Raw genomic sequence first — 13,180 nt, 5'->3', positions numbered from 1 at the left:
CATTGTTTACTAATGTTTCATATGTGAACACTTTTTAGTCGCACCTGACATAAATCCCAAATAACTGACTTTGAAAAATGAGTAGGGAGAGCATATCTCATGTGATGTGAAAAAGGTATTGAACAACATATTTAGTACACAAAACAATGTTTCAGGATTTGATGGGAATCCTAGACATGAAGTTACCTATCTCTTGAAGTGTGTGATGAGAATTCCAAGGAGGAAACTGAAAGATGTGGGTGGATCCACTCCCCACACTGCTGTCTGGTTGTAACCTGCTGGACCAGTCAACTCACAAGAGATCACAGGATCTGGGTAACATACTCAAGCATCTGTCAACTACATCACCGTTGTGACTGATATTTGTGAATTGTTAGCCAGGACTGCTAAAGGTAGTGTTATTCTCCTTAAATGCATGTTCTTTCAGGTAGGAGGATTGACATTCTGATACATTATGTAACTTTAAATCAGTATGTATTTTTTTATCAATTGTAAATGAATCTTCTAGGTTTTTATGTACATAGGTTAGTTTGTATGGACAATTAGCAAATAGTGTGGAAGAAATTTACTAGCACAGATAATATAACAAGATGTCTAAATGTCCGCTTTCACATATCGATTTAGGTCCTCAAGCCACTCAATTATTTCATCATTCAAAGCTAACTATGACTCTGTTTACCTGTATTTATCCTGAGTATTGCGATATTATATCTGATTGAACTTGAGTTGTGGGCAGATTCATGCTTAACTCTGTTTTGGGTACTCCTTGGCATCGGGACTGTGTTTGTGTACTCTAGGAGAGTGTACAACCATTGACTGAGGCTAGATGCTTCTTACAATTACTATTTGCATATAACTGAACTTATTAATATGATTATGAGATTTATTGATTTCGTTGCATGAAAACATTTTTTTGCTGATTTGTACCCGGTGCGGTTTGGATTCATGGATCAGTCCCCACATCGCAAACTTAGACCCTAATAGTTTTCCACTATTTTGTCCCTTCAAGAATCAACATATCCTTAAATACTAGAATCAAACAATGGAAAATGCAGGATGGAATGTAACAATATTATGAGAAAGAAAGTTTCTACTCACCATATAGTGGAGGTGCAAGTCACAGATAGGCACAACAAAAAGATTTTCACACTTAAAGCTTTTGGCCAATGGCCTTTGTCAACAATAGACACACACACACACACACACACACACACACACACACACACACATGTGCAAATGAAACTATACACATGGCTGCAGTCCCAGGCAACTGAAAGCACAATGCAAGCAACAGCATCAGTGCATGGTGGGAGTGGTGACTGGATTGGGGAAAGGAGGAGGCTGGGGCGGGGAGGGGGAGGGATAGTATGGAGGGAATGGCAGACAGCAAAGTGCTGCAGGTTGGGCAGCGAGCAGGAGAGAGGTGGGGAGGATGGGGGGGGGGGGGGGGGAGAGGAGTGGTGGAAAAGGAGAGACATAGAGAGAAATAGAAAAAACTAAATAAAAAAAGTGGGAAACTTTTTATTTATTTTTCTCTACTTCTCTATATGTCTCTCCTTTCCCACTTCTCCCCTCCCCCCTCCCCACCTCTCCCCTGCCCACTGCCCAACCTGCAGCACTTCACTGCTGTCCACCATCCCCACCATACCATCCCTCCCTCTCCCTTCCCCAGCCTCCTCCTTTCCCCTACCCAGTCATCATTCCCATCACACACTGGTGCTGCTGCTCGCAGTGTGGTTTCAGTTGCCTGGAACTGCAGCAGTCATGAGTGTGAGCTGCATCTGCGTGTGTGTGTGTGTGTGTGTGTGTGTGTGTGTGTGTGTGTGTGTGTGCGTGTGTGTTTGCGTGTGTGCGTGTGCGCATATGGTTGTCTGTTGTTGACAAAGGCCATTGGCCGAAAGCTTTAAGTGTGAAAATCTTTTTGTAGCGCCTATCTGCGAGTCAGCATCTCTGCTATATGGTGAGTAGCAACTTTCCTTCTCATAATACAATTATCCTTAAATACTATGATTTATGTGGCTGATTAATTTTGTACTATATTCCTACTCATGATTGTGAGGACATTCTTCTGGTCTGTACCGTCATTGTGAGTTCTTCAAGTCGGCTCATTCATCGTACACTTAGGCTCTGAAATTTTTCTCTTCTCTTCTGAAGATTTTGAACGAGTGATTCTATGGATGTAAACTTACAAATTGTAATTCTAATAATTTACATTATCTTTGTATTTATTTCTATAGTTTAGTGTTGCAATGTTGTAGTTTTGACCTTGTATTATTTGTAGTCACAGTACGTTCCACAGATCTGAAAAACTGAATGCCATATCCTGGTATGTGTATAGATTATGACTTGTATAGTAGACACTTTTCTTATGTTTCCTGTAATATGTTCTGAATCAGATACTTCTATACATCTGTAAACTATCTCTTGGCGTCATTTTGTAAACTGTTTGGCAAACGTCATAATCTGTAACAAAATATTGTAAATAGACTGTTTCCAAATTTTGTGGGGGAGATATTGTAATGAGCCACCCTCCTCTGACATAACCTTTCCTTATAGAAATAGCCGATATCAAAAAGAATTTTGGATCTTGTATAAATTAAAGTTATTTCATCTGTTTCACTAAAAGAGTTTCATATGATTTTGTTTATTATGTATTATATTTCAGGCTAAAATGTATACAAAGAAATTATTTTGTTATAACCGATATGTATGGCTAAAATTCTTCTTCTTTTAGAAATATCTGAAATTCTGAAAGACCTGGGATACTTAAAATTCATATTATTAATTAGCACAATCTGACAATATTTGTTAAATTTATTTCTAAACTCATTTATAAAATAATGATATAACTTTATGATGATTCTTCTTTTGTCAAGAGAGTTTGTAAACTGTTTTGCTCTGTAAACTCTCTTGAAAAATTGTTAGTACCACAAAATGAGTTAGTAGTAGTGGGCATGCCTCTGAAGGAACTGGTCGTGTTTTTATGTTATGCAATAACAATGTGAATTTATGTTCTGCAGTGGAAATTGTAAAGTCAGTGTTATACAGAAGAATGGGGTAAAATAAAAAAAAGTCATAGCAACAGAAAGTACTTCCTCAATTTTCATATTAATTGGAACCCACAAAATCAAAATTTCAGCCTCAAGAATTTACCCTAGATGTACTGTAGCCAACAACAAGAAAATGGAGATAAGTAAAAAATAATTATTTTGTGTATCTAAACACCTCTCAAAGCTTTTGAAACTTTTGCAGAGATGGAGAAATTTAATGGTGATTTGTGGGAGGGTGAGATTACATCTGACAGATCAGTATCTGGCAGTCTCTTCACAGAATATGTGGTTCAGAGGCTTGTTTGCTCTGTAAAATAGAGCACAAAGCTGGTTCACATTGTCCATCATACATTGTTGAACATAGATCTCTGCAGCAGACTACCTTTACATGTTCAAATGTTGACCCTACAACATAATGAATTATGGTTGCAGTAGGCACAGAACCATTGGGATTTAACCACCTATCAATGTAAATGTGCTGGCTCTTCAAGCAAATCACACTTGTTGATGGTCGTCTCCACAAAGGCCATCATTGAGTTGAATGGTGGCTTGAAATATACAGCTCACAATGGATGCATGCTGGTGGGAGCAGTATTATGCTATGAGAGACATTCTCTTGGATTTGCATGGGACCTGTGGTAGCAGTCAAAGACACACTGACAGCTGCAAATCACTTGCATTCCTTTATGCTTGATGTCTTCCATGATGGCAATATTATCTTTCAGCAATGTAATTGCCCATGTCCCGGACTGAGAACTGTGCTACAGTAGTTTGAGAAGCATTAAAGTGAACTCATGTTGATGTCTCAGTGACCAAATTTGCCTGATGAAAATCCTATGGAACCCATTTGGCTTGCAGTCGGGGACAATCACCGTGTACACAAATCAGTAGCCCATTATTTACTTGAATTACATGACCTCTGCATAGACATCTAATGCCACATACTTTCACAAACCTACCAACAAACTATTGGGCCCCTGGCACGCAGAATCAATTATGCATTTCATTCCAAAGATGAAAAAACAAGCTATTAATCCGATGGCCATAATGTTTCAGCTGGTCAGTGTATATGCTAAGCAAGACATAAAGATAAGTATTTCTGGTCCGAAATGTGAAAAATGAGATACACTATCAGTGTAAACTTTTTCATATGCGACACTGAATTGGATGAACCATGAAAAAAAGTAATAATGCATGTTAATTCAATAAACATTAAGTGTTACCTTTTCTGTCCACTGCAGCACAATAAAATTACTGAAAAAGCATACTAACATCTTTTACAGGAATTTCTTTGCAAAATTTTGAATGAAAGGTATAGAATGACCTGAGAAACAGCAAAGAATAGTTCACTGAACAAATCACCTGCGAAGAATGTTGAATTCCCCATTCAGCCTCTGTAACATATTTGCTGTTTGTAAGACGTCTAATAAAATCATCTGGAAAAGAAGGCTGAAGAGTAGAAAAAATATAGAAATTTTATAGAAGGGAGATGAATTTAAAACCAGTGTTATAAAATAGGATGAGGAAGGAGATGAAGATGAGGGATACAATATTGCAAGAAGAATTTTACACAGCATTGGAACACCTAAAGCAAAACAGGGCACTTGGAGCAGACAACATTTCCTCAAAATTATTGAGATCATTGTGAGAATATATCATGACAGAATTTTTGCCACCAGGTATGTAAGATATTACAATGAAGGAAGGTGCTGAAGGGCATCAATATTTCCAAACAATTTAGTTGGCAAGTCAAAGTTGCAAAATACTGACATGAATTATTCACATAACAATGGAAGAACTGGTAGAAGCTGATCTTGTGGAAGCTTTGTTCAAGAGAAATGTAGGAAAACTCAAGACGATACTGACCTTATTACTTATCTTAGAAGATAAACTAAATAAAGGCAAACCTATGTTTATAGCACCCCCACCCACGAATCTTAGGCCTTGCCATTGTTGGGGAGGCTTATGTACCTCAGTGAAGCAGGCAACAGGGGAAACAAAAGTGTAAAAAATGAAACTGACAGGAAATGGCTAAGGAGGGAGATCTAGAGAGCAGATGCATGGATTTAGAAGTGTATGTCTCTAGGGGTAAGATAGATGCCACCTATAGGAAAATTAAAGAGTCTCTTAGGAAAAGAGAAGCAGCTGCATGAATATCAAGAGCTCGCATGGAAAACCAGTCCTAAGCAAAGAAGGGAAAGCTAAAAGTTGGAAGAAGTATATAGAGGGTCTATACAAGGAAGATGTGGTTGAAGGCCATGTTATACAAATGGAAGAGGACATAGATGAAGATGAGAGTGAAGATTTGATACTATAAGAACCATTTGACAGAGCACTGTAAGATCTAATTTGAAACAAGGTGTCAGGAACAGACAACATCCCATCACACTACTCATAGCCTTGGGAGACTTTGCCCTGATGAAACTCTTCTATCTGGTGTGCAAAATGTATGAAACAGGTGAACACCCTCAGACTTCAAGAAGAATGTCATAACTGCAATTCCAAAGGAAGCAGGTGCTCACATGTGTGAATATTATTTAACTATCAGTTTAATAAGCCATGGTTGCAAAATACTAATGTGAATTCTTCACAGATGAATGGAAAAACTGGTAAAGCTATCTCGGGGAAGATAAGTTTGGATTCTGGAGAAATGTAGGAACACACAAGGCAAAACTGGCCCTCCAACTAATCTTAGAATTTAGCTTGAGGAAAGGCGAACTTACGTTTATAGCAATTGTAGACATACAGGGAGTAGAGTTACCCTGACCTGGGGTTTTGGGTGACCTTTCCAAACTCTACCCTTTTCCCTAAATCTCTCCAGTTCCTTTCCCTTCACCCCTCTTCCTTCCCCTTCAGCTCTTCTGCCAGAAGAAGGAGCCACTCGATCTGAAAGCTAGTATAAGTAAGACCTTTTTTCATAAGCGTGTTGTCCTGTGCTGTAAAAAATCCTAGTGGGATTGAAACACAGCTGTGAGTGCTAAAACTCAACAAGACCACAAGGTCCTACCATCTACTTAATGTGCAAGAAAAACTGCAGAACTGATCCAGAAAACTACAGTTCATTATTACAATGTAGATTTATTAGACATGTAGATGTAAATGTACCCACATGCATCCGTGATGGATTGTAGATATTCTTGGGTGAACTATGTATCTCACACACTGTGAAATTGTGAAAAAAATAGCCTAATAACAGCATCCACAAATACAGTGGCGGTCAAAATAATAGAGCCACCTGGCAAAGGTTTGGAATAAAGTGCACATTTATTACTAGACATGTTTGAACTATGATGGAAACCATTACAACCGAGTCACATTGTACTATAGTCAGTTATATCGATAACACAACACAAACTAATCAGTAATAATCAATAATATTCAAAAGAATACCAGACCACAGGGCCAAAAAAATAGAGCCAATTGAAACAAATATATTGTACTTGATCTCAGTCTTATGAAACGTACAGGAACAGTCTTTTTTGCATAGGACTGCATTAGTACTTCGTGGGGTAACCCTTATTTTTGAGGATTGCCCTGCACCTCTTACCCATAGAGTCTACTAAACGCCTGCATTCGTCACTACTGATCGCATACCAGGCTCTCTGGATTTCTTCCCACAGTTTTTCTGAAGATGTAGCTTTTGAGCGGTCAATTCTCTTGTCTAAGATCTCCCATAAGTTCTCAATGGGTGATGCGTCAGGGGACTGAGGTGGCCACTCTAATACTTCGATATTGTGCTCTTGAACAAACTGCCTTATGATCCTTGCAGTATGCTTTGGATCGTTATCGTGCTGAAATTTCCATTTCAGCGGCATTTCCTCTTCAGCATAAGGCAGCATCACATTTGCCAAGATGTCTTTGTACATTTCTGCGTTCATTATGCCGTTGATACGGTGTATTGGACCAATGCCGTACCACGAAAAACATCCCCATACCATAACACTTCCGCCACTGTATTTCACAGTTTTTAAAGTGTACTTGGGATTAAATTCCTGGTTTGGTGGGCGGCGCACATAGACTTTTCCGTCTGAGGCAAACCTATTAAACTTGGATTCATCGGACCAAAGGATGTTCCTCCACCAAGTATTAGGTTTTTGTTCATTTCTCCGGGCAAAGGCTAACCTTTTCCGAACATTAGCTTGTGAAACATGTGGCTTCTTTCTTGCAATGCGCCCATTCAATTTTGCAGATCTCAGTCGTCTTTGAATCGTTGAGGTTGATGGTTGAACATCATGTTCGTCGCTAAACAAAATGGCTTTCAGTCGTGGTGTTGACAAAAATGGGTCTTTCTTCACTTCCCTAGTGATGAGTCTGTCTACGCGAGGAGTAGTTACACGAGGTCGCCCCCTGTTCTCCACCTGTGGCTTTGTTTGTTTTGACCGTCTCATGGCGTTCTGGACTCGTTTTCGCGAAATGTGCAAGACATTGGCTATTTTATTCATGGACATCCCACTTTTGAACATCCGGAACATTACTATACGCTCATCTTCACTGGTATGCTTTGCTCTGCCCATCTAGACGAATGTAAACAAAACCACACGTCAATTTACATACAAAACAACTGCATAAAAATCAATTTAAAGGCACATGTGTAAAGCGGCTCTATTATTTTGACCCATAAGATTCTTACCTTTATGCCTCTTTTCACACGTCTAGCTCAAACGCTTCCTTTCGGACGACTAAAGATAGCAGCAACGTCTTCCCTGATGTTGTCTACAAGGGACTGACAACACGGCACTCGTGGCGATTTCGCGAACTAATAGATATCCTAGTTCTTAATCTCGTCAATAGAGGTGGCTCTATTATTTCGACCGCCACTGTATATAAAATCAATCATTCTTCCTACACTTCATCTGTGACTGCATGGGAAGGAACTGTAATATATTGTAAAGTAAAAAGTGACTTGTGCCAAATGAATTTTGCAATTGAAATAACTCTGATCTGTTCTCAGCAACTGGAAAAGAGTATCATTCATAGCCATATACAAAAAAGGCAGCTAAAATTATTCACAAAACTACAATTCATTACTACTCACGTTTGTGGCAGATTCTAGATAGTTAGGTCAACTATGTATCACAACATACAGAGTGGGAGCAAAATTACATTAAAAACAGCATTCACAGACATATTATCAATAATTATTCCTATACTTGAATGGAATGGGAACAAACTACAATATGAAAATGATAAGACTGCTACTCACCACATAGAGGAGGCATTAAGTCACAGACAGGCACAATTAAAAAGACAGCTAAAATATTAAGCTTTTAGTGGTTGTAGTAGTTGTGAGCTTGTAACGGAACATATTAAAGGCTTTACTTTACCGAAGTATGCGATACCCTCCAAATTCAACCAGTTTAACGAGTATTTATGATTATAGAAAAGTTATTGTGTATGTTAACAATGATTGCATAACATGTCTCCATAAACAGTCAACCCATTAAATTATACTGAATAACTGACCCACACAAAAGTTAATATCACTTGATCACTGATACAGCAAATGTCATCATGTAAAAACACTAAGTTCATATTAAATAATTAATATGAAGTACGAAAAATAGTGGCCAACTTAGGTATTTTGGATCTCCTTAAATAAAAATCACCCAGTGAAACCTATTTGTTCACTAGGAGCGTTTTCACTCAGTATTCACGTAATCAATCCTATTTTAGACGAACACCAATGTAATTCTTAATAATTCATGTTATTTACTTATTTATGCAAATTAGAGAAGTCAATTGACAAACTTCTAAAAAACGGCCTTTTTGTAACAAAGAATTATTCTGTCAAGTCAACAAATCTGTCTGTCATTTTAATAACATGTTAAATTATGTCACTCGATGCAAATTAATAACTTTTCTGCACAAATTATGATAACAGATGTACATGTGACTTATAAACTATATCTCTTTTTAGTAGTTCTTTGACAATGCTATAAATACCAGCAGCAAGCAGGGTTGGGCAAGCAGTCGGAATGTCACTTTGGTAAAGTGTGTTTGTGTGTTATTGTTTGAGGTGGATAAACAAGGCAAAGAACATGTAAAGGAAGTACTACTTTGTGTTGTGTCATGGTCTTTGGTGGACAGTGGAATTAAGATGGACACCAGAGTAATAAATATTTGAAGTTTACATATTTGTTGGTTTCGCTCGTTCTTTATCATCAAAAGCACATAAAAACACAGGACCTCATGTTTTTAACCCTATATAACCAGATTTAGGGACAGCATCAGCATCAAGACACAGCAGCGATCCAGCAAGTAGCAGCGATTACCACAACACAATGCATTTTAATGGTGCCAACCTAACATCAAGTGCTAACAAGCTCCGTAAATGGGAGTGAAATAGTGTGATTATAGCAATTAGCAATATCTACGACTAGGCGACCATTACAAGCTGAACACCAGATGTTCCCTTTGTTGTTCCTTCATGTTTGTTTAACTACACTGAGGTACTGAACAACAGTGTATGGCTGTCAAGGCTTTATAGTGATTGTATATTATGACATGTACATTTTTATTGTATTTGTTTTTGTAATATGAACATGTCATATGGCTGGCTTCACTACATATGTATTAAACAATATATTGAAGGTACAGTGCTTCCTGTTATGTTTTTAAAAGGAGGTTTTAAATTTTATATAAATTAATTTAAAATTATTTTGAGAAAATAAGTGTAATGTACTGTGATTTGGATTATTTCTTGTATGCCTGCAGTACAACATTCTTGAATCATTGGTTTGCTTTTATACTTTATATGACATGACACATTTTTGTTTGTAACTACTAGCACAGTGTCATCTGGTGGCTGGTTGTAACATCTATGATGTTTATTTGACAATCTCGGTCTTCATTCTGCTAATATACAAACATGACTTGTATAATCAGTGCAAAATATATGTTGTTTTATGTAACAGTTATGCTACGCTTGACTTGCTGATACTTTATTGTTCTCATGTTCATGAAGTATCGTTCTGTGATATGATGGTATAATATGCATATGATCAATATTCAGTGAGATTTATTGCAGAAGGTGTGTTATATTCTGTAATATAGTCCATGTTAATGTAAAATTGTATTATGCCCCTTTACATTTGATCCCAGCATGCTTGAATACATTGATTTATACGTTACAGATCTAATCATGGCAACATAGTTTGCTGAAGCTGGTCATCACATAAATGCTGTTCAATAGCAATCTTGGCTGTTTGAAGTTGTACTCTGTTTTTCATTAACAATTAATTGATCATAAGCCATTGAATAGCTAACAGCATGGTTTCCAAATGAGATCAAGCACAACAACAGCAATAATAGATTACTCTGAAAAACTATTTAATGTTGAAATTAACAAAAGTGTAACACAAATCAGTTTAGAACTGGAATTTTTGCTATTGTTATTTATTAACTTCTTTTATACAATGATCATCATAAAAATAGCTGCATGCAGAAGGACAAGGCACATTGTGATCATTGTTGGCAGACAGGTAGATAGTACCAGGCATGGAAAAATGAATATACTTTCAACTTTGAAGGACCAGAATTTATTGCGTTTCATGGTCACAAAACATGTATGTCAGTAAGGTGTCAGACCCCCCCATGGTTGTGAATACAATCATCCTGATATTGCACATGGAGTTATACAGGTCTCAGATGTAGGCCTGTGATACTCCACGCCATGCTGCTTGCACCTCAATGTGCACTTCCTGCACAATGGCGGGTGGAGGTGGAGACTGATGCTGCACTCCATGGCATCTCGCACAACCTTTGTCAGGGAGAGGTAAGGCAATGCATCCATCCTTGTGAGAGTATCCACAGTTGCAAGACACTCTCAGAAGGTGGAATCAACATGAGGATGAGTATTGTCCTATTGAAATAGGGCATGAGCATTCATGATTGGGAGGACTAAGAGTTACAAGACTCTTCCATGTACCATGTGCCTGCCCCAGAGCCCATTAGGAACATTAACTGTGAATGAGCATCATAGGATACTACTCCCCGTACCATCACACTAGGCTGGCAGGATTTAGAATGAGAGTTCCTTGTGGTTCCCCCCAATGTGCCTCTAGACACAGAACTGATGGCTGTTGCTCCCAAGAATAATATGGGACTCATCACTAAAGAAGACCCACTACCAGTCTGGAGGGCCCCATGTGCATCGCTGCTGGCACCAGGTGACACTATGCACTTGTGAATAGCAGGAGTCATAATGGTTGATGTGCGGCAAATCCTGTGTCATGCAGTCACACGCCAATGGTACTAGCACTTAACAGATGTTGCCTAGATGGCAGGGCACCCTGCCACATAGTCCCTATCATTACCATTGCATCTGTATGTGCATGGTGGATAATCCATTAGCCCTCCCTCCTTGTGGTGCATGTTGAACTTCAAGATCCTACGTGACATGCATATTTGCCTTTCAGTATCTATTGTCACCAACAATGGGCAATAACAGTATACATACAGCCACTATGAAGAGCATTATGATGACAGGGCCACCCAGCCTCCAGCAGCCCCATGATGCAGCTTCCTTCAAACTTATCTAACTGGGCAGTCTGTTGAAGAACCTATCACATGGGCATAGGGGACATTCTAGTGATGATCCAACCACTATCATATTAGCTGCCATGGCCATTTGGAGCCCTCTTATATAAACCAATGGGCATGACATCATGCTCTCTGAGAATGGGGTGAACTGTGCAAACTTAATCATTGACATAGCTGATGATGTGCAACATACTTATCCAGTTTGCTGTGGATCAGTCAGGTCCATCTATGTGCAGATCTTTATATGATGATCAGTTTACAGTGATTAATACATCATGTGAATGAAACAAATTATGCGCAGCTTGGAAAAATGAACTGAAAGGAGGATCTAAATCTAAAGTCGGCCGGTGATAACAGAGAAATAGTACAGACTGCAAAATTGTTAGAAAAGCTGATTTACCAAGAGTTTAACTGGAAAGAGCAAGTAATGAAAGTTTCACAGAGATTCATTTCAGAGTGTTTGGCATGGAGAATTGTGCTACAAGTCTGCAACACAGAAAAGTCAAAATAGCATACTTTGCATATTGCAGTCACTTGTATAATCCATTCACCATAAGAATAAACCTGATGGAAACAAACACAAATACAATGATTGATCAGAAATCGTAGCATACTTATACTGGTGTTGTTACACTCTTGGAGGTAGATACTGCTTATGTATTAGATAGCTTATTACTAAGTTATGTTAAATGAAACTTTAAGATATTCAAATGTATTATTTTCTTAATCACACTTTATTGACATTGTCTTATTTCAAAAATCGTGTACAGTCACAGCCTCTGCAGCATTATGCTCTGATTGTCGAGCTATTAATGCACAGCTGAGGCTGTTTTCTATTCCATAGGGAAACACGCATGTGTAACACGGTCAAAAAGTGCCAAGAAAGAGGCTATTCTTAACGTTTCTCACAAATTTACGGAGATAATTGGCTTTGAAGTTTTCCCATTGTGTATACACTGCAGTTGACATTAAACACTCATCTACTGAGTAACATAGTCAGAAGGGCAATGGAATGTGAACCAAATGCTACTTTGCGTGCATTCATTCAAATCTCGCAAATATCATTTTTTTCCCCCCTCGTTCAATTTGAAATACGTATATCTTGAAATTATAAAACTCATCATCATTTTTTATGAATAATCCACGTCTTCTTGTTTCTAATTACATACTGGATGCGAAATTCCTGTTTCCATTTCAAATACAAATTCTTAATTGTCTATGTTTTATGAAAGACTGTTCATAAAAGTTGTTTAAATTAAGAAAACCAAACAATTTAATTTTTAAGGCAAAAATGAAAAACCAAATCCTCTTTATTGGGACTATGTCCATCGTTTTATATCACAGAGGTAGATAAGTATCGTAGAATCACACATTATACAAATGCTGCATTTTTACATTTGCTACTGTAGCATTACAATACAAACCCAACAGAATTGATCTGGAGCCAAGCTATGGGATTTGGCTCGAGAAGTAACAAGACTGTTAAGCTGAGAGACGTACTGGAACTAAGTTATAGCGAGTGTAAATGTGCAGTGCTTCAGAACAAAACTTGATACATTTTCACTGTTTGTTGACGAAGTGAGACCTGA

Source organism: Schistocerca americana, chromosome 1 (genome assembly GCF_021461395.2).
Source record: "Schistocerca americana isolate TAMUIC-IGC-003095 chromosome 1, iqSchAmer2.1, whole genome shotgun sequence".
Lineage (NCBI taxonomy): Eukaryota > Metazoa > Arthropoda > Insecta > Orthoptera > Acrididae > Schistocerca > Schistocerca americana.
The sequence above is the reverse complement of the archived record's forward strand: the minus strand, read 5'-3'. Positions refer to the sequence as shown.